General features: G+C 42.4%; 1 long non-coding RNA gene across 2 annotated transcripts; it reads left to right on the top strand.

The window, feature by feature from the left end:
* LOC140698726 (uncharacterized) lies at positions 1–23,468 on the top strand. 2 transcript variants are annotated; one of them, XR_012076592.1, is made up of 4 exons: positions 1–206; positions 8,228–8,385; positions 20,599–22,499; positions 23,275–23,468. It is a non-coding gene; the product is annotated as an uncharacterized lncRNA (long non-coding RNA). The 2 variants fall into 2 exon arrangements; XR_012076591.1 differs by having other exon boundaries at positions 1–471.

Below are 23,468 nucleotides of genomic sequence, written 5' to 3'. Positions count from 1 at the left end.
CTGTTTCTCCCTGGTCCCGGTGCCCCCACATCTCAGTCTGAGACTTGGCACAGCATGGAAGCTCAATTAACATTTGCTGACTTGGACTGAATTCTGGGAAAGACAGAGGAGGAATGAACTATAGAAGAGAAAGAGAAGCTCCTCAAAAATCACAGCTCTAGAGCCACAGGACAGAAGGAAGAAACAGGAGCTCAGGGTTTCTTTTAGTAAGTATTTTTTGAGCACCCCGGATGTGAAAAGCATTGGTCCAGCAATAATATCGATGAACAAAACAGAGCCCTCACTTTGGAGGGGCTTTCCTTCTAGTTACGTGAGACAGACAACAAATAAGGAGACCGCACAGTATTTTGAAGGAAATGAGTGATTTGGGAAAAGGACATTTGGATTGGGAAAGCCAACTCAGTGCAGTTGCAGGTTGAGATCTTCAATAAAAGAGGTCAAAAGATGACACTGAGCCGAGACCTGAAGGAGGTAAGGAATCACCACGTGGCTATCTGGGGGAAGAGTATTGCAAGCATAAGAACAGCCAGTGCAGAGAACTCAAAGGAGGAGTGTGCCTGGTCACTGGAGGAACCACAAAGAAGCCATGTGTTTGGAGCAGGGGAGAGGGGCACAAGCAGGAAGAGATGGTACAAGAGAGTCTGGGGCCTGGATCCCATAGGGGTTTTTAACCTGTTGTGAGGGTCTTGCCTTCACTCTGGCACCAGGGGAGCTCCTTGGTCCTTCAGGGGCAGAAAGGGGGCTGGTGATGTGAAGCCCTGAGGCAGTATAAAAAGGTTGTGTTGAAAGACGTGGTGGCAGTGCTCTGCCCGCCTCCGCTAAACCTAGCGCTTTTCCTCTCCACCCTCACCTCTTCCCGGAGCCCCACTGGGCCACCTTCAGCTTTGTGCCTGCCTCTTTCATTTTGCCTTGACATTTAAATTTTATACAAGGTCACTTGTGTCAGGTCACCAAAACCCACTTGTATTTTGTTGACTTGCCCAGAATTTTAAGCCTGGGAATTTTTAAAGAAAAATCAAGATTCCATGCTTTTCTTTAAAAATGGGCAGATCATGGGGGTAGGGTATAGCTCAGGGGTAGAAGCGCATCCTGGGTTCAATCCCCAGTACCTCCATTAAAAAAATAACAAAATCTAATTACCACCCCCCAAAAAAAAACCTTAAAAAAAAAAGGGCATGTCTGGTGATACTGGGCCAGCATCCTTTCACAGTCACAATCCACTGGCCCTGAGGAGAGTCTGTGTCCTTCAAGCAGAGGCACGTAGCTCTAGTTTGATGCAGTCCCCACCACTCCCTGTCTTAACACTGTACCCTCAGCCCTCATTTCACTTCCCAGCTGGACCTTCATAGGCATTTCACTGTCTGATCTTGCTCTATAGGCTGACCAAGGCCCAACTCCACCCACCCCCTTTCATTTCCCTGACTTTCATTCTTTGCTGGGATAGTGTATTTCTGACATTGGTCTGGCAAGCCTTGGCCCTGCCAGACTCCACCCGGGCCAGTCTTGCCTTCCAACCACCCAAAGCTTTACCCTCAGACTCGGTCTTGCTGGCTCAGTCCTGCAGATGCTCTCTGTATTCAAGTACCTGGGCTGGAAGGTCTCTGGGGAATCTGCTGAGAGAACCCCAGATCTCCTGTTTGAGCATTAAAAAAAAAAAGTAGAGCAGACAGGTGTACAGCTTCCCTCTAATAGATTCACTTTTCATTCTCTTGTCCTTTCAATCTGCATTGAGGATGAAAGGCAGGCAGCTCCACTCTGTTCTTGTTTGACTCTCCCAGAGTTCTGCGTGGGGCCTCACTGGTTCCAAAAGGAGACGTGGCAGAAAAGACAGTTTTTCTATTTCCTTTCTTCATAATTAACGTGTCCTTTGGCCAACAGTAAATCTACAGGAACGAAATGACTAATCAAAGCAAGATTTGTTTCTGAAGTGGGGTAGGAGCCTTGGTGCTTTCATTTATTTTACTCTCACCTAATTAGACTTCTCAAAGTAAGCAGAAGGAAGGAAAGGAAAAAGGAAGGAAGGGAGGGAGGAAGGGAAGAAGGGAGCAAAGGAGGGAGGAATGGAGGGAGGGAGGGAGAGCAGGTGGTCCATCCTCTCCCACTCCGGCCCCTCCCTAGTCCCCTGGGCAATACTCTTCCTCTGTGACCCCCAGAGATCTGTCCTAGACAAGCCTCAGATGCAAGGTGAGGATGTGGTAATGGTATTTCCCTCTCTTTTCACTCTCCATTCTCCTCCCCCTTTCCAATGCACTGCCAGCGGCCAGGTTTGAGTCTTGGGGGTGCTTTTTGCATGGGAAGTCCCTTTGGCTCTGGAGAGCCGATGAGGTCCAGCAAGGCCTGAGGAAGAGGGTCAGAAGCTGGCTGCTTGGAAGAAAAGCTGCCCTGGTCCTCAGTGGGGGTGCCAAGAGGGGCCTTGCAGGACATCCCTGCTTACAAGGGTGGAAAAACAAGATGGCAGTGGAAATGCATTTGAGGCTGACTCCAGGCCAGGAGCAAAGACTGAGAATTTGGTTCTGTGCCCCTTATACTGGACTTCCTAGGTATCTAGGAGGGGAAAAGGTAACTGGAGGAGCAGACATCCTAACATCAGGATATATGAATGATTCCCAGTTCCTGGCCAGGGGTTGAGTGAATAGTGGACCAGTCCTCAGGCTCAAAGACATTCATTCATTCAGTAGCTCAAAGACAACCCAGGAGGCTTTACCTGTGATGCTCTTTTTAAAATTGCTTTAATCACACGCAGTTACAAAGCCCATAATGCTTACTAGGTATCCATAACTGGAGACAACTGGCCTTCTTTAAAGACGGCAAGACAATGAAAAAGAACCTTTTCTCTTGATTTGTGAGCCCCTGAGTTGTGCTAATATATCTCTTCAAAGATTATTTTTCCAATTTCATGGCTGTCATTTTACTTTCTGATACCCGCCTAGAAATAACCTTGTCTTCCTGGTACTCAGCTATCCCACATAAATCCTTTGACCATTTCTAAGAAGCCACAGAACTCTGCTCTGACGGCCTTCTTTGAGAGCCGGAGCCCCGCCAGCGCAGCCCAGCACTGCCACCTAGGCTGGCTTAGTGTGAAAAAATTTAACGAGCTTTCTCCTGTGGAGGAGTCGGATGGAATTCGTCAAATGAGATTTAATGGGGGCTGAATAAACTTCACTTCGCAATTCCTCACACATTGGCCTCTGCCCATGGGTGACAACAGCCTGCATTTGTTCGGAGGTGTAACAGAATCCTCAGGCTCCAGGAGGAGGCAGGATGGGTTCCTGTGTCGCCGTTTGGAGCTGTCAGTCATCTGCCTGCTCAGCTCCAAACCTCCTGAGGAGAAGCTCCAAGCCTTGAGCCCTCTCTCCTTTCTCCTAACAAAGGAAACCAGAACTACCTGGGAGCTCAGATGGAACTTTTGGGTATGGTCTTGAGCCGACGGGGAATCCGTGGCAGAGACTCTTGGAGCTATCTTCCCCCTCAGGGAAGGGGCCCCAGGGGCACCTGCAGACCCTCCGGGAGAGCAGCCGCAGGGGAGAGCACGAGCAACAGTGGCCCGCAGCAGTAATACATAGTGAGCCATGTTAAACCAGGGCCCAGCAAAGCCTTCAGGCCAGAAGGCACATCGGGAGAGAAGGGTTACTGAGGCACGAGGAGACCCAGCTCTAATGGACATTTGAGAAAAACCACGTGTCAGGAAGGGATGGGGATAAACTGAGTTTCCTCAGAGAAGGAATTGAGGAAACCAGGTGTGTCCCTGAGCAGTGCCCCTGACAGAGAGGAATGGTATCAGCAAACATGCAGTACATAAGAGGGTATGAGGGCTTGGCCCTCAACCCACCATCAAGGTACTCAGCCAAAAGACAGTGCTGGCCGAGGCTCTGCGGTCCACACCTTAGCTGTGAGATCCAAAGGCACCTCATTTAAACCCTGAATTTCAGTTTCCTCATCTATAAAATGGGAACAGTGAGACCAATGCCACAGGGTTACCACCCATGAGTTTACCCACTCGTTGCCCATTTATTATGTGCCTGCCAAGGGTCAAGCAGAGAGACAGTGGCTAGATAAAATAGACACAGTCCCTGCCCTGGAGCCAGGAATTTCAGCACAAAGACGGAAAGTCATCAAGCAAATGCTTGGCTGCTTTTCCCATTTTACATGTCTATTTTCTAATACCTGATTTCACGTGAATAATAGTAACTGTAAAGAAGACTAATGCTGAGCTTGGAATATAGTAAGCATTTGAGAAATAGGTGATGACTCAATCTGCATCAGCCATGGGCAGTCTGAGGATGGCCTGGAAGTAAGTGGGGAGGCAGGGGAACGGAGGGGAGACTTCCCCACGCTGCCTTGGCTTGTCTGTGAGCCCCAACACCCTGACATTAGCTTGTAACCCATCTCCATCATCCCTCAGTGTTTCCTCGAGACCTCAGCAGTTCAGGTCTTTGAGACCATCCCCCTGGCTCACCCAGAAAAGGAGCAAGTCTTGCCCACAACCCCCAAATATTCCAATCTGTATCCATTTTGCTCTTCCCTCTCCTTTGACAGGAATCTCCAGGTAGATTCAGGCTAGGCGTAGGTTCAGGTGTGATGGCTCTGAGGCTGAGCTGAATCTTGCAGGTTTGTAATATTAGATCTCTCTTCCATCCCTGCTCTGCAATGATCACGATTGACCCCCAAATGCTAAATAACCAAATGACATGGAAACAGCAGGCAAAGTGTTCAAATTAACTACCCAGGCAGAATTGATAATCCAACTTTTTCACTGGCAGAAAGAACAATACTTCGTGTCTCTAACGCCTACTAAATGCATATGAAACAACTTTGCCAATAGGTGGATAATCAAATTGTTCTGAATAATCCAATCTAGTGTTTTCCTGCTTCTTCTTCATGCTAATTTATTCTGACACAGCTTTTCAATAATGAAAATCTGTTCTTGCAGAATCCATTTCATCGAGATTTTCCATATTAAAACGGATATGGAAGTGTCGTGGAGAATTAGATTACTTCTCCTCATCTTGGTGCCTGGCGTTCCTTGGGAGGGGCATTTGTCTGGCCGTGGATAACCAGATGGCATTAATTTGAGAGGAGCAAGTGTACCTTTCTTGGCAGTCTGGGCAATTGTTTTTAAAGTGCTATTTCCATCTCATCAAAGCCTCTTGCCTGCACAAACTTAATTTGTTTCTTTCCTTGTGAAATTTGTTAATTTTCAAAGTGTTCTCAGTCCTAATCATTACCACTGGGGTGAAAAACTAGTTTAAATAAACGTCTCAGTGAGTGGAACACGTGTTGGTGTCTCATGCCAGAGAAATACTCTGAGGGCAAACCAAAACCTTAGCATCAGAAACAAAAGGATGGATTGATAAGCATACATTCAGGGTGCAGCTATTCGACACAGGTCCTGCTCTGGGGTGGGGGTGGGGCCACAGAAATGACCAAGGAACAGTTCCCATCTACCAGGAGCCAGGGTCTAGGGTGGGATGCTCCAACTTCAGTGTGTGTAAGAATCATCTGGGGAATGCGTTTATGGTGTGGGTTTCTGGGATTCACTCTCAGAGATTCTCAATCAGTTGGCGTTCAAGAGATGTTGGTTGCCAAAGGCAAAATGTAAGTAGTGTACTCATGTCTTTAGGTAGCTTACTTCATGTAATAGTGTTGAGTTGGCATCAGCCCCTTCGCTCGAGCACCCCTGCAAAGACCTTATATATGGTACAGGCATTCTCTCCAAAAGGTATGTAAACAGTGTTTAATTCACATCAAATAATGTTAGTTTGGTATTGGTATAGAGAGTAGGTATTTCCATGGCTCCCAAGTTCTGGTCTTGTTCATTTCATCTAGTAGAATGTTAGTTTTCATTGATTTTTCAGCACCATTTCCTAAACTCTTCTACAGGGTTGCACTAATCTACCTCTTCTAGGATACGTGTCTAAGTAATAATGTTAGTAACAATAACAACAATGACACCAATAATAAATACTTACTGACAACTTCCTACATGGTAGTAAGTACTTGGCATGTTCTGTCTCTGAATTCTCAAAACCACCCTGTGTGACATATGCTATTGTTGTCTCTCATCTTATAGGTGCGATGCTGCATTAGTGGATCATGCGGGTTTCCCCAGCTGCAGGTGGGGTTGAGGGCATGAGCCTGGCCATCTGGGTTTTCTCCTACCTGGAGACCAACCACCCTGGTTTGTCCAGGACAGAGGGTTTTCTGGTAATCAGGACTTTCCATTTTAAAATTGGGTAAACTAGGAAGAGTTGGTTACCCAACTCCCACAGGAGGTTTTGGGACACCAAAATCCAAAGAAAGAATGCATCCAAATTCTGAGTGGAGAGCTGACCTTATGAGCCGAAGGGGAGTCCAAATGGTTTGTCTAAACTAAAGAGACAAGAAGGAGCCCAAAGCTGTGGCACCAAGGTCTGGAAAGTGAATGTGAGAATCCCGGGTTTGAATATTTGGCTGTGGTCTAGGATGGTTACTCAGAACAAGTAGACTTGACTTGCCAGCTAGAGTGTGGTCCATGATGCAGCAGCCGTATTTAAGGGGCCAGATGTAAGGTGGACATCTCTGTTCTCCTGGCCTCTTCTCTTGGGAGTGGTCCTGAGGCTTCTCCAGAAATGCCTGTAGTACATTCTGGTGCCACTCCCAGTCTCACCTCTGAATCTCTCAGGAAAAGCAGTGGCAGGAGTGACAGCTTAATTCATGTTGCCTGGGAGCATATGGAAAACAGCTTCTTTCTCATCTTTCCAATGGACTGGAGAAAGTTGTCATAGATCCCTTTGGTTTGTACCAGCATGGTACACCTGGGTGGTGCGGGTAGGGGGTCTTGTGACAGTATATGTTCTGTCATTAGTAACTCAGTAACCATAGTTAGCGTAAATACAGGGAGAGGCAATATACAGTGGGCTTTCTGTATATTCCATGTTGTAATATTACCCTTTTCTGGATTTTTTCCCTCTAGATTTTTTTCTTTATGGAGACATAATTCACATACCATACAACACACCCATTTAAAGTGTACAATTCACTGCTCTCTAGTACATCTCCAGAGTTGTGCAATCATCACCACAATCTAATGTTAGAGGATTTTCCTCTCCTCTGAAAGAAGCCCTGCACCCATTAGCAATCCCTGCCCATTTTCCCCTCCCTCGCCCAACTCTTGATTGGAGGTTAAGGAAGGAAAAGTTCGCTCAAAAATCACTGGAGAACAAAAGCAAACTGTGCTAGAATTCAAAACATAGGGGAAAGATATGCAGGGAAAATTCTTCCCAGATCTGTTCTGATTGCCTCTGTTTCCCTCCTCAGCAGTGGACTTGGCCAATCTGGACTAAAAGAGGAACAGTAGGTTGTATTCATTCATCTATTCAGTGAGCGATCACTGGGCCAGGCCCTGGGAATGTAGCTAAAGGTGTAAACTTTGCTCTGAAGGAGCTCAGACAGAAATGGGAGATTGGGGTTGGGATGAGGGGGTACAAGTTGGTGAGTGTCAGGAGGACAGTGTAGCCTAGAGATGTACAGGTGGCCACCATTCAGAGACACCCTGCCTAATGATGAGCCAACACCCAGGGGAGCAAAGAGAGGAGCAGGACAACATGCTGACGACACCGTTAAAGCTGTTTCCAAACATCCCACAAACGTGCCTTGGATTTCCTAAGTACTTGATACAAAAATTTCCTTTTTTTTCTCTATATTTTAAGCTGGGTATCTACCACTTGCAATCAAAATCAAATGTATTCACACTAACACACACTCCCCACCCCTTCCTGCCTCCTTTGCCAAGTATCATCAGAGAGTTTTAAAGTCTGGGGGGACCTCTCCCACTTGCTATCTGCAGAGTCAAACCCAAATGCTGCCTCTTCCTAAGGCGCTTCCACCAACACCAAATGTTCACAAACTCCCTTGATTGTTAGAGAGTCTGAAGAGATAAAGATGCAAGGGCAAGTGGGAAGTTAACAAAAGCATGGAAAATGCAGGAGCTGCAGAGTTAGATGATTCTGGACCACTTTCTTTTTCGTATGTGCAAAATGGAAATAATAGTATCGACCTCACAGACTTGCACGAGGATTACCTGAGATAATATATGTGTAAGGGCTGATCACAGGGCTTAGAAAATGGTCTAGGGATCAGCTGAAATCAGTCTCCCCTACACCCTGCTCCTTGGTTAGGATTCATGGGGGAGAGGACCGAATTTCTGGGGATGTACCTTAAACAATTTGAGTCTGTTTGCTCATTTCAGGCATTTATTCAACACATTATTGCCACAAATGCAAACAAAGCATAATCCCCACCTTCGAGGAGCTCAGAATCATTAACTTAGAAGCCTGCTGCAAGAACTGGAGTTGGGAGAGGGAAAAGGAGTGATGGCTGATCCCTGGGACAGTGGAAGGACTTCAGGTCAGTCCTTGAGGAGGTGAATGTGATGCGGGATCACCCAGGATGACTGTTGCTAAGCTGTATTGAGAGTTCTGCTAAACTTGAAGTGTGACTATCTGAAATGTAGCACCATTTGGCTTGGTAGTGTGATTTTCCACCAGCAAGGCTTAGCTGCTGATGGCAGAGACAGGGAACCTGACTGGCAAGGTGGGTACAATGGACATACAGGGGGCTGAGGGCTTAGAGGATATTAGGGAGGCCACAAAGTGGATAAATGGGGATGCTGAGCTGTGGATAGATATAAGAATGTCATTTACAATACTACCCTCTCTACAAAAGCTGTCACAGGGTATCACACAGTGGGGACCTGCTGGGCTGTGGGGGCAGTGAGTGACCAGGCATCCTAGCCTCTCTGAAATGGGCCAAAAAAATTGTTTTGGTTGTTTACAAAGAGGGCATCTTGACTATAGAAAAATCTTGAGAGTTTTCTCTGCCATGAAACACAGGTACCCACTGAGGCAGCTGTTTAAACAGCCTTGAACTCAGGACAGCTTGGGAGAGGAATAGCTCCCTGGTTTCTTGCCATAAGTACCAACCAGTGCTCAGGGTTTAAGCAGAGAGCCAGAAAGAGCTAGCAAGACCACCCCATAATAGGTCACAACCAAGGAGGTTGCAACTTGACTTTCTGCAAAGGGTAGACAGAATGAGTTTCTGCTTGAAATACATTTATTCAGACTTCTATAACCCTTTGGAGGTGGGGGGGGGGGAAGGACCAGCCAGTCCCCTAGGGATCAACAATGCCATGTAGGAAGGAAAGAAGTACTTCAGTATGTGTTGAGGTGGAAGTTCCCCTCCTGGGGACTGGAGGAGGGGCACAGGGCACTAGCCACTCGTGGTACCTTCCCACACACAGCTCAGACGATCACACAGATAGTGAAGAGCCTGCTATGACTTCTGGGCAAACTGCAGGCAGAGTGAAGGAGCTGTCTGTAAACTGGTGAGAGGTAGACTCCTCCATCCTCCATTCTGTAGACATTCGAATGGCTCCAGTTGCTTGAAGCATCATTTTTGAGTGTGTTTTGATGGCTTTTTTGAGCAGCCTCATGGAGGGAATCCAAGAAGTGCTCGGAGTTCCACTGAGCTGGATTCAGACCTGGCTCACACTAACCAGCTGGGTCAGCTTGCCCAAGGTTCCCAGGCTTTCTGAGCTTTTATCTTCCTCCTCTAGAAAGCAGGGCTAACAAAGTCCTGGAATCGTTGGGAGGGTTGAGCATGACCAGTCATAATAAGTGCTGTCTCCTCCCTCTTTTGGGGGTTTCCTGAGCGCCTAACCCTTGAATCAAGGGAAAAGCATCAGCACCTCCCACAACCCAGGCACAGACAAGAAAAGCGTTAATCAACACGGTAAACAGACGGAAGGGATTGATTTGTTCCCCTTCTCACACAAAGCTGAGCATGAGGCAGGTTACGGTTTTGAATATTAATGTATTTGAAGTGAGAAGAACCACTGACAGCAGAAACTGTCTTGCTTGCAAAGATTTATTCCCCGTGTAGTTTTTCATGGCTCATAAAAGGTGATGGATGAACGTAATTTTTAGTTTAATTTCTTGCCGTGCAGTTCAGTAATTTTTGAGATAAACTCAAATTACTAAGGATCTGGAACTGTTCAAAGCAATGAGGAGCTGTGCACATCTGGTTGTACACAGGACACGGCACATTTAATTTTTCAAGCCAGCCGAAGAAGGGGTGATTAGAAATCCCAGCACACGCGTAAACCACGTTATCTTTAAAGTTCACTTCTGCTGGCTCCAAATACAAACCAAACTCCCTTTAATAAAAATTTTATTGGCTCTTTGCGGGGAGCAGGCAGGGACACAGATAGATGGAGCGTATAGGTTTTTTTTCCTTAGGTATTTGATATCTTTTATCAAAATATATACTTGAATCTTTATAAAAATGGAAAAGCAGTACTGAAGGTTATGAAAAAAATCTGTTTGGGTTTTAAAATTTATTTTGATCTCTCCTGCAGTTTTTAAATTTCATAAGGCAATTGAGAATCTCAGTCCCTTAGAAAAATTTAGCAATGTGGTATAGTGAGAAAAATCTGAGTTTTACAGTTAACAGAGTTAAGAACACACCAGGTCAAATGATTGTGATGCAAACTGGCTTCTGAAGTGATTGTTAGAGGCAGCAATGGGCCAAAGGGTAAATCTTTACAGGGCAGTTTCCCCTGCAAGTACCAAATAAATAAACAGTGAAATAAACAAAAGTAAGAGAGTACTTAAGTACTGACCAAAGGCAATTAACATCGTGACAAAGGTTAATTTTTTGAGTAAAGATTTACATTCATGTTTTTTTAAAAGCAAATCTTGTTCTAGGCTAGATCTTGCCTTAAATGTGTTTCTATTTATTGGTTAAATAATACAATCCTAATGAAGATCTTTTCATTCTTATAATCTTCCTGAAGACAAAGAAAGATAAATGTTCCAACAAGCACATGTTTTGCCTTCTATCACAGTCAATAACCTACACAGAATTCTCTGATATCACCAATTTCACCATGGTGACACTGGACACACCTGGAATGACAATTTTAGTCTGGATGACTCTAAGATCTTTGAAGCACACCAGGCAAAGCCAGAGTGCTGAAAATGAAGAGGGGAAAAGAATCTCAATTCAGTGATAATTCTGGTTCCATGGTCAGAACAGTCTTCAGAGTTTAGAAAATCGTGCCTGCAAGTAAAATTGAAAAGATAGAAAGTAATGATTTAAGAGACTCTGCGACAGTTTAAAGTGTCTGTGGATCCCAAGCAGAGTCATCACTTTGGGCAGGTTGGATGCTCTCTAAAAGTTCTTTGATAGGAAAAGAGCTACAGCCTATAAACTCTCAAAAGGGTAGTATAAACAAGGGCTAAGACATAAAATAAAATGAGCTACAGTCTTACCAATCTCCATTTACTTATTTATTGTCAGCCTACTCCTGGTTTAGGAAAAGAATTTGAAGTGGCTTTTAATGAGAGATGCAAAGGTATTATCAACCTAAAATAAAATAATGCCAAAAAGCGTTGGAACAAAGGGAAGGATATTTGATCCTTTGTGGGAACTTGAACCTCTCAGGTTTGCCCTCATGCTGAGCAGCAGATCCACCTAAAAGCACGTCTTTGAGGCCTCCAAGGTCTTCGTTCTGAAGCCCCGGCCCCTCACTTGCTCTGGAATCTCAGCTCAGGCCCTTCTGCTCCGCACCACGCCTTTCCTCTGACCTTCAGTTTCTCTCTCGGGTTATCCCTCAGGCTTATTATGCAGGAGGAAATTGATCCAAGATCAAGGAGAGAGATTTAACACAAATTGCTACCGACAGGGTATACCAATTTAAACATTTATTGACTCCAACCTACTAGGTTCAGCCAAGCCAAAGCTGCACGCACTTTGAAGCTGGCCCCTCCTATTTGCACGCTTGGGGAGGTCCTGACCACTCAGAAGTCAGGGGCTCGATCACAAATGTTACCTTCCTAATGTCCAGTTTCCACCCTTTTGCTATCACCTACTTTTGGTCTCTTGATGTTGCTGGTCTGCTCCAGTCCTCATAGAACAGATTTAAGTTCCTGATATTTTTAGACCAGTGGTTTTCAAATTGTTCTGACCCAGAACAAAATACATTCTTGATCACAACCCAGGGCACACACATAAAGAGTCCACAACAGAAGGTTCATTAAGAAAAAAACCCAAAACTTAACTTGTACTACAGGGGATGCATGCTGATGTTTTTCTATTCCATTTTGTTTTATTTTTCAAAACTTGAGTCAAGATGCTCTAAATCAATTTCACAATCCCCTAAAAGTATATGACTTGCAGTTTTCAAAATTCTGATCGTGTGAAGTAGACAGTCTTGGTCTTATCTGCTGGGAACCAGTCCCTTACCATCATTGTTTTCTCCCTTCAGACTGTCCAAGTACAACTGAATGATTCTCAAGATGTTGCTGGATCTGACTAGTTGTATGACTACTGGTTTAAGGGCCAGCCTCCGTAAAATAGACACACACACACACACACACACTCCCTTCCTCGATTCTGTTGTTCCCATAACATTTCTGGTGGGTCTTTTCCAGTTATAGAATATCCCGAGTTGTCTTGGCCACAATCCGTAACAGCCTTTGCTGCCTTTCAGCCACCATCCAGATCTTCCGGCACAATCCCATACCTCATGCTCTGTCCACAAGCTAGACCCTTAGGGCAGTGAGTTGTACTAAACCATCCAGGGAAAGGATAACCTTTTAAATCCCTGGCAGTCAAGACAAGAAAAGAACAAGGAACTAGAGTTTTGTAGGGATGTTGACATAATTCTCATTAACCAATGAAAGGAAATATATTTTGGAGAAACAAAAATTTTCCTAGAACTAAATACAGAGGAATTTATTGTGGGATATTCTTGTATCTTCAGTATGCACTGAGATGCATAAAAGCTGCTGGAATCTTACTCTCTATATAAAGATGTCTACAGTGTATGTCTTGGTTTTGTCATTACTTATGCAGTTAATGTTTCTAGGTTTATTTTAAAAGTGTTCTAGAACTATTCCTAGATTTCCCTAAAGGGCATTATTTAACTAACTGGCAGAACTGGGTTCTGACAGCCCCTAAGTGACCTTGGAGGAAATTCAGCGCTTGCTACTGACACTTCCTCATTGCATATCCCACTGTTTAACACCTGACCTATAACCCCGACCTATAATCTAATTACTTTTTAACCCCTTGAGATCAGACTTTAGGGTTTCTCAACTGAACCTCTTCTCTAGATGAGTGTATCAGTCTGGGTGGGCTAAGTTACGCTAAAGAAACAAATAACCCTCAACCCTTAGTGGCTTAAAACAATAAGGTTTACATTTCACTTGTGCAGCACATGTCCACCCGACACTGGCTGGGGTGTAAGAGGAGCTCTGCCATGTGTCATCCCCATGCAGGGACTCTGGTGAATTTCGGGAACCTGTGTATCTGGGATGTCACCAGTCACTCCAATAGGGAGAATGAGACATGGAAAACTGAGCGCCAGCTGTTAATCTTCTACCTCCTAGCGATACACGTTACCTCTATATTCATTTCACTCCCTGGAGCAAGTCACATGGCCATGCCTCACATCAAAGGTATAGAACTACCATCTCACTTTGTGCTCAGGAGGGATACAGAAGAATTCCCTGCACAGCCCTCCTCGTCAGCAATAGAAGAAACACCTCTTCTCTGCCTCTGCAGCACTTAACCCTACCAAGCACCTCTCTTTCTTTAAATTCTCTTCTTCTTTGGCCCTGATCACGTCTTCTCTAACTCCTTCTACTACTTTTCTTTTCACACTCAAAAATGTATGTGCCCTCCATCATCTGAACTAAAATTTCATCCAGAATGGACCAAAAAGGAACTTAGAAGAAGCCAACTTCAAATTTTTATTTTTGGTCCTATAAGAATGGTCATCTCAGAGAATGAGAGCAAAAGTAAATATGCACGAATTTACAAAAAGCTCACTTTTTCCCTCCAAGTTCTTTCTTTTTTAATAGACAATACAACCAATTGTCCAGACATCCTACCTGGAAAAATTTATCTAACAGAAATAAAAGCTCCAATACATATGGATACATGTACCAGGATATTTATCTTATCATGGCTTATAGGAGCAAAAACCTGGGAAAGACTTAAATTAGGAATTAGGGATATTCCTTCCCCAGTTGTGATACAGCCCTACCATGAACTATTATGCAGCTGTTAAAAAGACTGAAATAGGGCGAGAGCAGGGGAGAATAGAAATACTTGAGTTCACTTCCTGTCACGAGCACACCAAAATCACAACTATCTGCAGAATAATCATTGACAAAGAAAAACAAAAGACAGGAACCTACCAGAAAAGATCTTCTACAACTAAACACAACAACCAACTATAAAGAAGGAAACACAATGAGATGGGTAGGAGGGGGTGCACTCACAATATAATCAAATCCCATACCCCCCAAGGTGGGTGACTCACAAACTGGAGAATAATTATATGGCAGAGGTTCTCCCACAGGAGTGAGAGTTCTTAGCCCTATGTTAGGCTCCCCAGCTTGGGGATCTGGCACTGGGAAGATGAGCCCCTGGAGTGTTTAGCTTTGAAGGCCAGGAGGGCTCAATTTTGGGAGCCTCACAGGACTGGGGGAAACAGACTTCACTCTTAAAAGGCACACACAAAATCCCATGTGCACTCGGACCCAGGGTAAAAGTAATATTTGATAGGAGGCTGGGCCAGACCTACCTGCTGGTCTTAGAGTCTCCTGGAGAGGCTGGGGGAGACACAGGTGGCAGAAATATTTGGGAACATTCAACCACAGAAAAACTCCTAGTGGCTGCCCCACCTCATGGCCTGTAGGCTTCGGTGCTGGGACACCTCAGGCCAAACAACTAACTGGGCAGGGACACAGCTCTGCCCATCGGTGGGCAGGTATCAGTCCCTCCTGCCTGGAAGCCTGCACAAGCCTCCAGACCAGTCTCATCCACCAGGGTACTGACACCAGAAGCAAGGAAACTATAATCCTGTAGCCTGTGGAACCTGTACCCTGGGACCAGCTGCGCTCTGGCCCCGCCCACTAGCACGCCAATGCAACCTTCGGGACCCATACTCAACTGTGTCAAGGATCAGCCTGCCCACCCATCAATGATCTAAAATGAGCTCTGAGACCCTGGGATCTGCAGCCAGATGCCAGGAACCACTCTGTCTGCCATAATCTAGCACTAACCCTAGGGTCTGGTTGCCAGTAGGTAGGCAATAGACAGAGGCTTCAGGACCCTGATTCCACCCACCAGTGAACCAGCACTAGCCCCGGGTCCCCTTAGGGTTCTGCAACCAGCTGCCTCATGACCAGTCCCCACTAAACAGCTAAAAAACTGCAAAAAGACACAAGTAAGTGGAGGCTACACAATATGCTACTAAAAAACCAATGGCTCACTGATGAAATTCAAAAATACCTAGAGACAAATGAAAATGAAAACACAACATTCCAAAACCTATGGGATGCAGCAAAAGCACTTCTACGAGGGAAGTGTAGAGCAATCAATACAAGCTTACCTCAAGAAACAAGAAAAATCTCAAATAAACAACCTAACCTCACACCTAAAACAACTGGGGAAAAAAGAACAAACAAAACCCAAAGTTAGTAAGAGGAAAGAAGTCATAAAGATTGGAGCAGAAATAAATGAAATAGAAACTTTAAAAAATAGGAAGATCAATTAACCTAAAACCTAGTTCTTTGAAAAGATTTTAAAAATTGATAAACTTTTAGACAAATTCATCAAGAAGAAAAAGGAGATGGCCCAAATCAATAAAATCAGAAATGAAAAAGGAGAAGTTAAAACCAACACCACAGAAATACAAAGGAGAGTAAGAGATTACTACGAGCACCTATACATCAATAAAATGGAAAGCCTAGAAGAAATAGACAAATTCTTAGAAAGGTACAATCTCCCAAGGCTGAACCAGGAAGAAATGGAAAGTGTGAACAGACCTATTACTAGTACTGAAATTGAATCAGTAATTAAAAAATAAAAGTCCAGGACCAGATGGCTTCACAAGAGAATTCTACCAACTATTTAGAGAAGAGTTAAGACCTATGCTTCTGAAACTATTCCAAAAAGTTGCAGAGGAAGGAACACTTCTGAACTCATGCTATGAGGTCACCATCACCCTGATACCAAAACCAGATAATGATACCCAAAAAAGAAAAATTACAGGCCAATATCACTGATGAACACAGATGAAAAATTCTGAACAAAATGCTAGCAAACTGAATCCAACAATACATTAAAAGAATCAAACACCATGACGAAGAGGGACTTATCCTAGGGACTCAAGGATTTTTCAATATCCACAAATTAATCAATATGATACACCATGTTAACAAATTGAAGAACAAAAACCATGTATCATCTCAGTAGATGCAGAAAAGGCTTTTGATAAAATTCAACATCCATTTATGATAAAACCTCTCCAGAAAATGGGCATAGAGGGAACATACCTCAGCATAATAAAGGTCATATATGACAAACCCACAGCTAACATTATTCTCAATGGTGAAAAGGTAAAAGCATTCCCTCTAAGATCAGGAACAAGATATGGATTCTCACTCTCACTGCTTTTATTCAACATAGTTTTGGAAGTTTTAGCCACAGCAATCAGAAAAGAAAAAGAAATGTATCCAAATTGGAAAGGAAAAAACTAAAACTGTCATTGTTTGCAAATGACATGATACTGTATACAGAAAATCCCAAAGACACCACCAGAAAACTGCTAGAGCTCATCAATGAATTCAGTAAAGTTGCAGGATATAAAATTAATACACAGAAATCATTTACATTTCTATACACTCATAATGAAATATCACAAAGAGAAATTAAGGAAAACAATCTCACTTACCCTCACATCAAAAAGAATAAAATAACTAGAAATAAACTTACCTAAAGAGGCAAAAGACCTGAGCTCCAAAAGCTATAAGGAACTGGTGAAAGAAACTGAAGATGACACAAACAGATGGAAAGATGTGCTATGTTCTTGGACTGCAAGAATAAATATTGTTAAATGACCAGACTACCCAAAGCAATCTACAGATTCAAAGCAATCCCTGTCAAATTACCAGTGACATTTTTCACAGAAAAATGTTAAAACTTGTATGAAAATAAAAAAGATCCTGAATAGCCAAAACAATCTTGAGAAAGAAGAATGGAGCTAGAGGAATTATGCTTCCTGACTTGAGACTATACTACAAAACTACAGTAATCAAAACAGCATGGTACTGGCACAAAAACAGACACATAGATCAATGGAACTGGATATAAAATCCAGAAATAAACCCACACACTTATGGCCAATTAATCTACAACAAAGGAGGCAAGAACATACAATGGAGAAGAGACAGTCTCGTCAACACATTGTGCTGGGAAAATTGGACAGCTACATGTAAAAAGAGGAAATTAGAACATTGTCTAACACCACATACAAAAATAAACTCCAAATGGATTAAAGACCTAAATGTTAAGACCGGATACTACAAAACTCCTAGAGGAAAACATAGGCAGAGCACTCTTTGACATAAATCACAGCAATATTTTTTAGAATCCAGCTACTACAGTAATGGAAACAAAAGCAAAAATATATAAATGGGACCTAAAAGCTTAAAAGCTTTTTCACAGCAAAGGAAAACATGAACAAAATGAAAAGACAACCTACAGAATGGGAGAAAATATTTGCAAATGATGTGACCAACAAGGGATTAATTTTCAAAATATACAAATAGCTTATAAGCTCAATATCAAAAAAAAGAAAAAAGAAAAAGAAAAAAGAAAAGAAAACCTAATCAGTAAATAGGCAGAAGACCTAAATAGACATTTCTCCAAAGATGACATCCAGATGGCCAACAGGCACATGAAAACATCCTCACCATCACTAATTATTAGAGAAATGCAAACCAAAACTACAATGAGGTATCACCTAACATTGTTCAGAATGGCCATCATCAAAAAATCTACAAATGATGGAGAGGGTGTGGAGAAAAGGGGACCATCCTACACTGTGCATGGGAATGTAAGCTGGTTCTAGCCACCATGGAAACCAGTATGAAGGTTCCTTAAAAAACTACATAGAGTTATCATATGATCCAGCAATCCCACTCCTGGGCATATATCCAGAGCATGTATCTAATTCAAAAAGATACATGCTCCCCAATATTCATAGCAGCACTATTTACAATACCCAAGACATGGAAGCCACCTAAATATCCATCAAGAGATGAATGGATGAAAAAGATGTGGTATGTGTGTATGTATATATATGTGTATGTGGGTGTGTGTATACATATATATATATATATATATATATATATATATATATATATACATAATGGAATATTATTCAGCAATTAAAATGAAATAATGCCATTTGCAGCATCATGGATGGACATAGAGATTATCACACTAAGTGAAGTAAGTCAGACAGAGAAACATAAATATCATATGTGGACTCTAAGAAATGATACAAATGAATTTATTTACAAAACAGAAATAGACTCACAGACATAAAAAACAAACTTATGGTTACCAAAGGAGAAAAAGGAAGAGGGATAAATCAGGAATTTGGGATTAACAGATACATACTACTATATATAAAACGGATAAACAAGGACCTACTGTATGGCACAGTGAATTATATTCAATATTTTTAATAATTTCTAATTGAAAAGAATCTGAAAGAGAATATGTATATGTATTATAAATGAATCACTTTGTTGTACATCTGAAACATTGTAAATCCTTCAATTTAAAAAAGTTTGAAATATATCCCTCATTGTCCATGGTGTATTGTCAAATGAGAAAAGCAATTTGCAGAGTTATATTTATAGTACGATTCTGGAACATCTACCAACAAACACTAACACCAACCAAAAAAGTCCAAGCTATATGTTTGTATTTCTTTGAGAATAAATGAAATGTAGTAAGATAAACAACACATTGTTAAAGTTGATAATCTCAGGAGGATTAAAATGGAGGGCAGTGGGAACAGATTTTTAACCTTCTCAAAATACAGTTTTGGATGGTTTCATGGGTTATAATAATCGATAGTGTAATTTTTAATTTAATAAAGGAAAAGGTAATATAAAAACAAAACTAAAGGAAATTTTAATTCAGAAAAACAATAACAAAAATAAATCCTGTAATTTCAACACCTCCACCCTGCCGCAGGGCCCTCTCTCTGTCCAGATTTATTTCGTAGCTGTAATCCCAATGTGCATACCAGCTTTTCACTTAAATTTACATCTTAAAATTCTTCTGCTTGTCACCCCTAAGTCCTTGCAAAGATTATTTCCTTTATCTTTACTACCTTGCAAAGGGCCAATAAACTACAATTTATCAAACCACTATTTCAAAGTGGATAGCATGAGGATCATCGCAACACTAGGTCTGTCATCCTAGTTTATGCTTTTAAACATTATTTTTCCTTGAGGGGCCTTTTCTATTATGATTTTTTGAGGTACAAGCCACATTAGTTTCTTTTTTATTCTAGTAATGGTTTAGAGGATAAATACTCTGTTTCAACATCACTCATCATTAACTTCAGACCTTCCATAAATATCCCATGCACCGTAACCATCAATTTATATCCATCTCTTCCAGCATAACTTTATAATTTTTTTATGGCAGATAAAGAGTTAGGTCCTTTTTGGATTTTGCTACTTCCTTCATGCTTTCTCATTAATCATTGGCTTAACCTGAGAGCTCATTCACCTCTTTTTGTGTCTCCCGTAAGGGGGGAAATAAGAATATATACTTATGTATATTTGTTGGCATAAGAAACTTCTTTCAGTGGTTATATCTACTAGCTAGATACAGAAACAGTCTTACCTGTGGTGAGGTGGGGTGGGAGCCAGGTGGATGGAGAATAAGATTGAAGGGACACAGGAATTTCACAATATCTATCTACCAGCTCTCAGCTCTGCCTTTCTCTCTTCAAGGTGTAATACCTATTAAAAAAAAATCTGATGGGCCCAAATTAGAATAGTTTCATATTCCTCTACTACAACTTACAATATCTGAAGACAATGAATTCTATTTTTAGAATTTTTAAAGAAAAAGAGAATGATGTAAATGGCTGTGACTATTCATTACTTTTTTATGAAAGACATTTTAAGACCTGAAATTTCTCAGAAACAGTACCACTCAAATAGCTATTCTACTGAAATCATTGGAGGGCCTTATGTAGAATAATCAGTGTTAAATGGAGAAATTCGGGCTACAGAAATGCGTAAATAATGAGCAATAAACCCAGTGACTCCATATAAAATGTAACTATTATTTTAACCACCTGTTTGGAAAATAAGTGAAAATAATCTCAGTGGGGAAATGTGGCTTCTAAAACCAAGAGTCGATAATAAAGGAGTGACTTCACACTAAAAATGTTTATTTCTCATTTACATAAAGTCCAGCAGGCGAAGGTGGGAGGGAGCAAGCATCCTCAACATCTCTTTGCACACGTTGTTTCCAGGGACTATGTATATTTGGGTCATATCTATCTTGTTTCACCATTAGAATCTCCTATAGTATCCATTTTATCTTTTTGTAGTTTTCTCTGATTCTAATCATTGTAGAGCAAAATTTTAAGCTGCTCTGTTTGTATTCACAGCTGCCAATTCCTTGAGATTAACTTGCGGATTTTGTTCTGTTTTAATTTTCATGCAGGTCATGGGATACAAAGAGAAGTAGGAAAATGATCCTAGAAAAAGAAAATTATCTCTGTCACTAAAGGATTCACAGCACAGAAAAACAGACAGGCATACAAACAAACAACCACAGCAATATAAAAAGCAGCACTGGAGAGAGATGTGTGGGAACAAATCAGGGGAAGCAATTCACTCTGCCTGGAGTCGAGAAAGATGACATCTGACCTCAGCTGAAGATGACTTTGTCCCCCATAAGCATATGGACGGGGAGCATTCTAAGCAGAGGGAAAAGCATCTGCAAATATACGGTGCCTTGATTAGCGAGGGCCTGCTAGGAAATTGGCAAGAATAGCACGTGTGAGGAGAAAGACTACGGCTTTTTGTGCAATTCAACTCGAAATGATCTCTTGTTGATCGTTCAGTTCTTCCAGAAAGGTGTCATTTTGTAAGTAAATCAATTCAACAGAGGTATGCTTTAAATTCTAAAAAGATGCTGCAAATCCCTAGCTCTCTAAGGATAGCTTCAGGATGCTCTGCAAACACACCACATAGCATCAACATCCCAGTGTGATGGGAGGTGGAAAATGGATTTTTAACTGTCAGAATTGTGAGGCAACTGTCAACGTACACGAAATCAGCCACATAAATACCACAGGCCTCCCCACTCTGGGACAGCATAAAACCTCAAACTTTTTATCAAGTTAGGAAATAAAAAATAAAGGGAGTCTCTGCCTGTGTCTTCTCATGGAGGTTCAGCCCTTTCCACACCCACATTTCCTGTACCCCCTTTCCCCAAACATTGTCCTTCAGTGCCCAGTGTGTGTCCTCCTTCACTAAACAACGTCTCTCCTTCAGCTCTGCACTTAGTGCTCAAGTTTTGCTGTCTTGAAATACCAAACATGTGAAAAGAAAAAATCATACTTTGAGCTGGACTTGCACAGAAAGGCCAGTATTCCTGCCACAGCTTCTCTGAGAAACTGCGAGAGCTTTGGTTCCATGATAGGCAATGCTGAGCTAACCCCACTGGGGCCAGGACAAACTGATGGAGAAGGAGAACAGATCTTCTAAAGTGGGAATTCACCCAGCCCACAGCACTGTCCTGCCGCCTACTCTGATCATGGACCAAGAAACCCGGGCACTGATGAGAATTTTGCATGAATAATGCATGATGGCCTGGGATGGTTGAGGCTCTTAAGACTGACATTTCCCAGAATGGCAGTGGGCTTGGGTTGTCTCAGACATTTCAACTAAATTCAACAAATGTTTATTCAATGCTTGAAGCACAGCTGCAAGTCATTGCTCCAGTTCTGAAGCACCTTCTGCAGAGGCCAAGATAAAGACCGTTCCAGGCTTGTCCTCCAGAGCTTAAAACCTTAGGAGAGAGATGGGGCAAGTGTACAGACACGCAATAAAATGCAGAAAACTGCAAATGCCACAGAGAGGGACCACCAAGTGTGTCTGGGCAGGTTGAGAGGAAACTAGCTCACTCGTGGATGAGGGATGCCTGAAGGAAATGTCAACTGAGATGGATCTGAAGAATGAGACAGCCATAGCTTTAAGCACCAGCTGTGTGCCAGATGTTAACATGCAATTTTACAGTTAATCTCCCCAACAGCCCCACCCAAGAGGTGTTGCCAACCCAATTTCACTAATGAGTAAATTGAGCCTCTGGTAGGTTCAACAGCATTCTCCAAACCACAGCTATTAGAAGATAAAACCAAAGGGGAATCCCAGATATGTCTTTCCCTACAACACGAGATGACTTTTCCAGGAGTAAAGATGGGGAAGGTCACCAAGAGTAAGGAAATAGCTGAATCAAAGGCATGAAGGCAGCAAAGGGCAAAATATACTATGAAAACATGTGAAACGCAATCTCGTTAAACTTGTAAGAAAGAGTGGAGGTTAAGCTTTGAATGCCAGGTAAGAGGTTTCTATTTTTACTGACAATAGGAGTCATGGAAAGTGTAGCCAAAATGACATGGTTAGCAAGTGGACCTAGATAAATTGCTCAGGTGAGATGCAAGTGGGAAGAAATGAAAGTTTAACAGTCTGGAGTTGAGAAGGTATCAAACTTTGGTGTGGGATGCATCTGCCTGACTTTCTCCTTTGCATCACACACACATACTGCATCGTTGAAACCACATGGTGCCCATCTGCAAACTTAGAGACCCATCTTGTTCTTACAAGAGTCAATGACCCAGGGGACCCCTTCCAGTACCAAGGCAAAGGGTGACCCAGAGGTCAGAGGTGACTCATTTCTGGCTCACACAAATATTCTTGGGGAAATCTCAAAAATATTTCTTGAGAAAAACTCCATGAAAGGCCACAATCACTGGAGGTAATCCTCAATCACTGGGGTTCAGTATTCAAATAAAGGATGACCTTACGGGGTAGAGAGCTTGAGGAAATCTGAAATTAATTAATTAGTTAATAAATAAACTAATTAATTAATGTCTTATTTTTCATTTGGGTAATTTTCATTTGGTTAACTCTGTATCTCAGTTGAATGTACTAAGATAGCCCTGGGCCAGACATGCATTCATTCAGCACATTTACTTAATTGTATTAAAAAATGAAAACAGACATGATAGAAGCCCCTTGGATCTCCTTGCATCAACCCTTGTCCTCTTTCCTCTTTTTTATCTCTTTCCTCTTTTTTTCTGCTACCTCCTCCTCCCTCATCCTTGATGAGCAGAGAAGCTGCAACGCTGAAAACAACAGCTCTTAAAAGAACTGTCCTTGGAGTTGCACCAATGATCCTGAACAAGAGGCACAGTTCCAAGCCCAAGATTCACGGCAGTTAGTGACGAAAATGACTACCTGAGCCAAACCCCAAGGACACATACGCCTCTCCCCTCTCCACCCTATAAAACCACAATCCCACTTCGA

Source organism: Vicugna pacos, chromosome 10, assembly GCF_048564905.1.
Source record: "Vicugna pacos chromosome 10, VicPac4, whole genome shotgun sequence".
NCBI classification, from domain to species: domain Eukaryota; kingdom Metazoa; phylum Chordata; class Mammalia; order Artiodactyla; family Camelidae; genus Vicugna; species Vicugna pacos.
The sequence above is the reverse complement of the archived record's forward strand: the minus strand, read 5'-3'. Positions and strand labels throughout refer to the sequence as shown.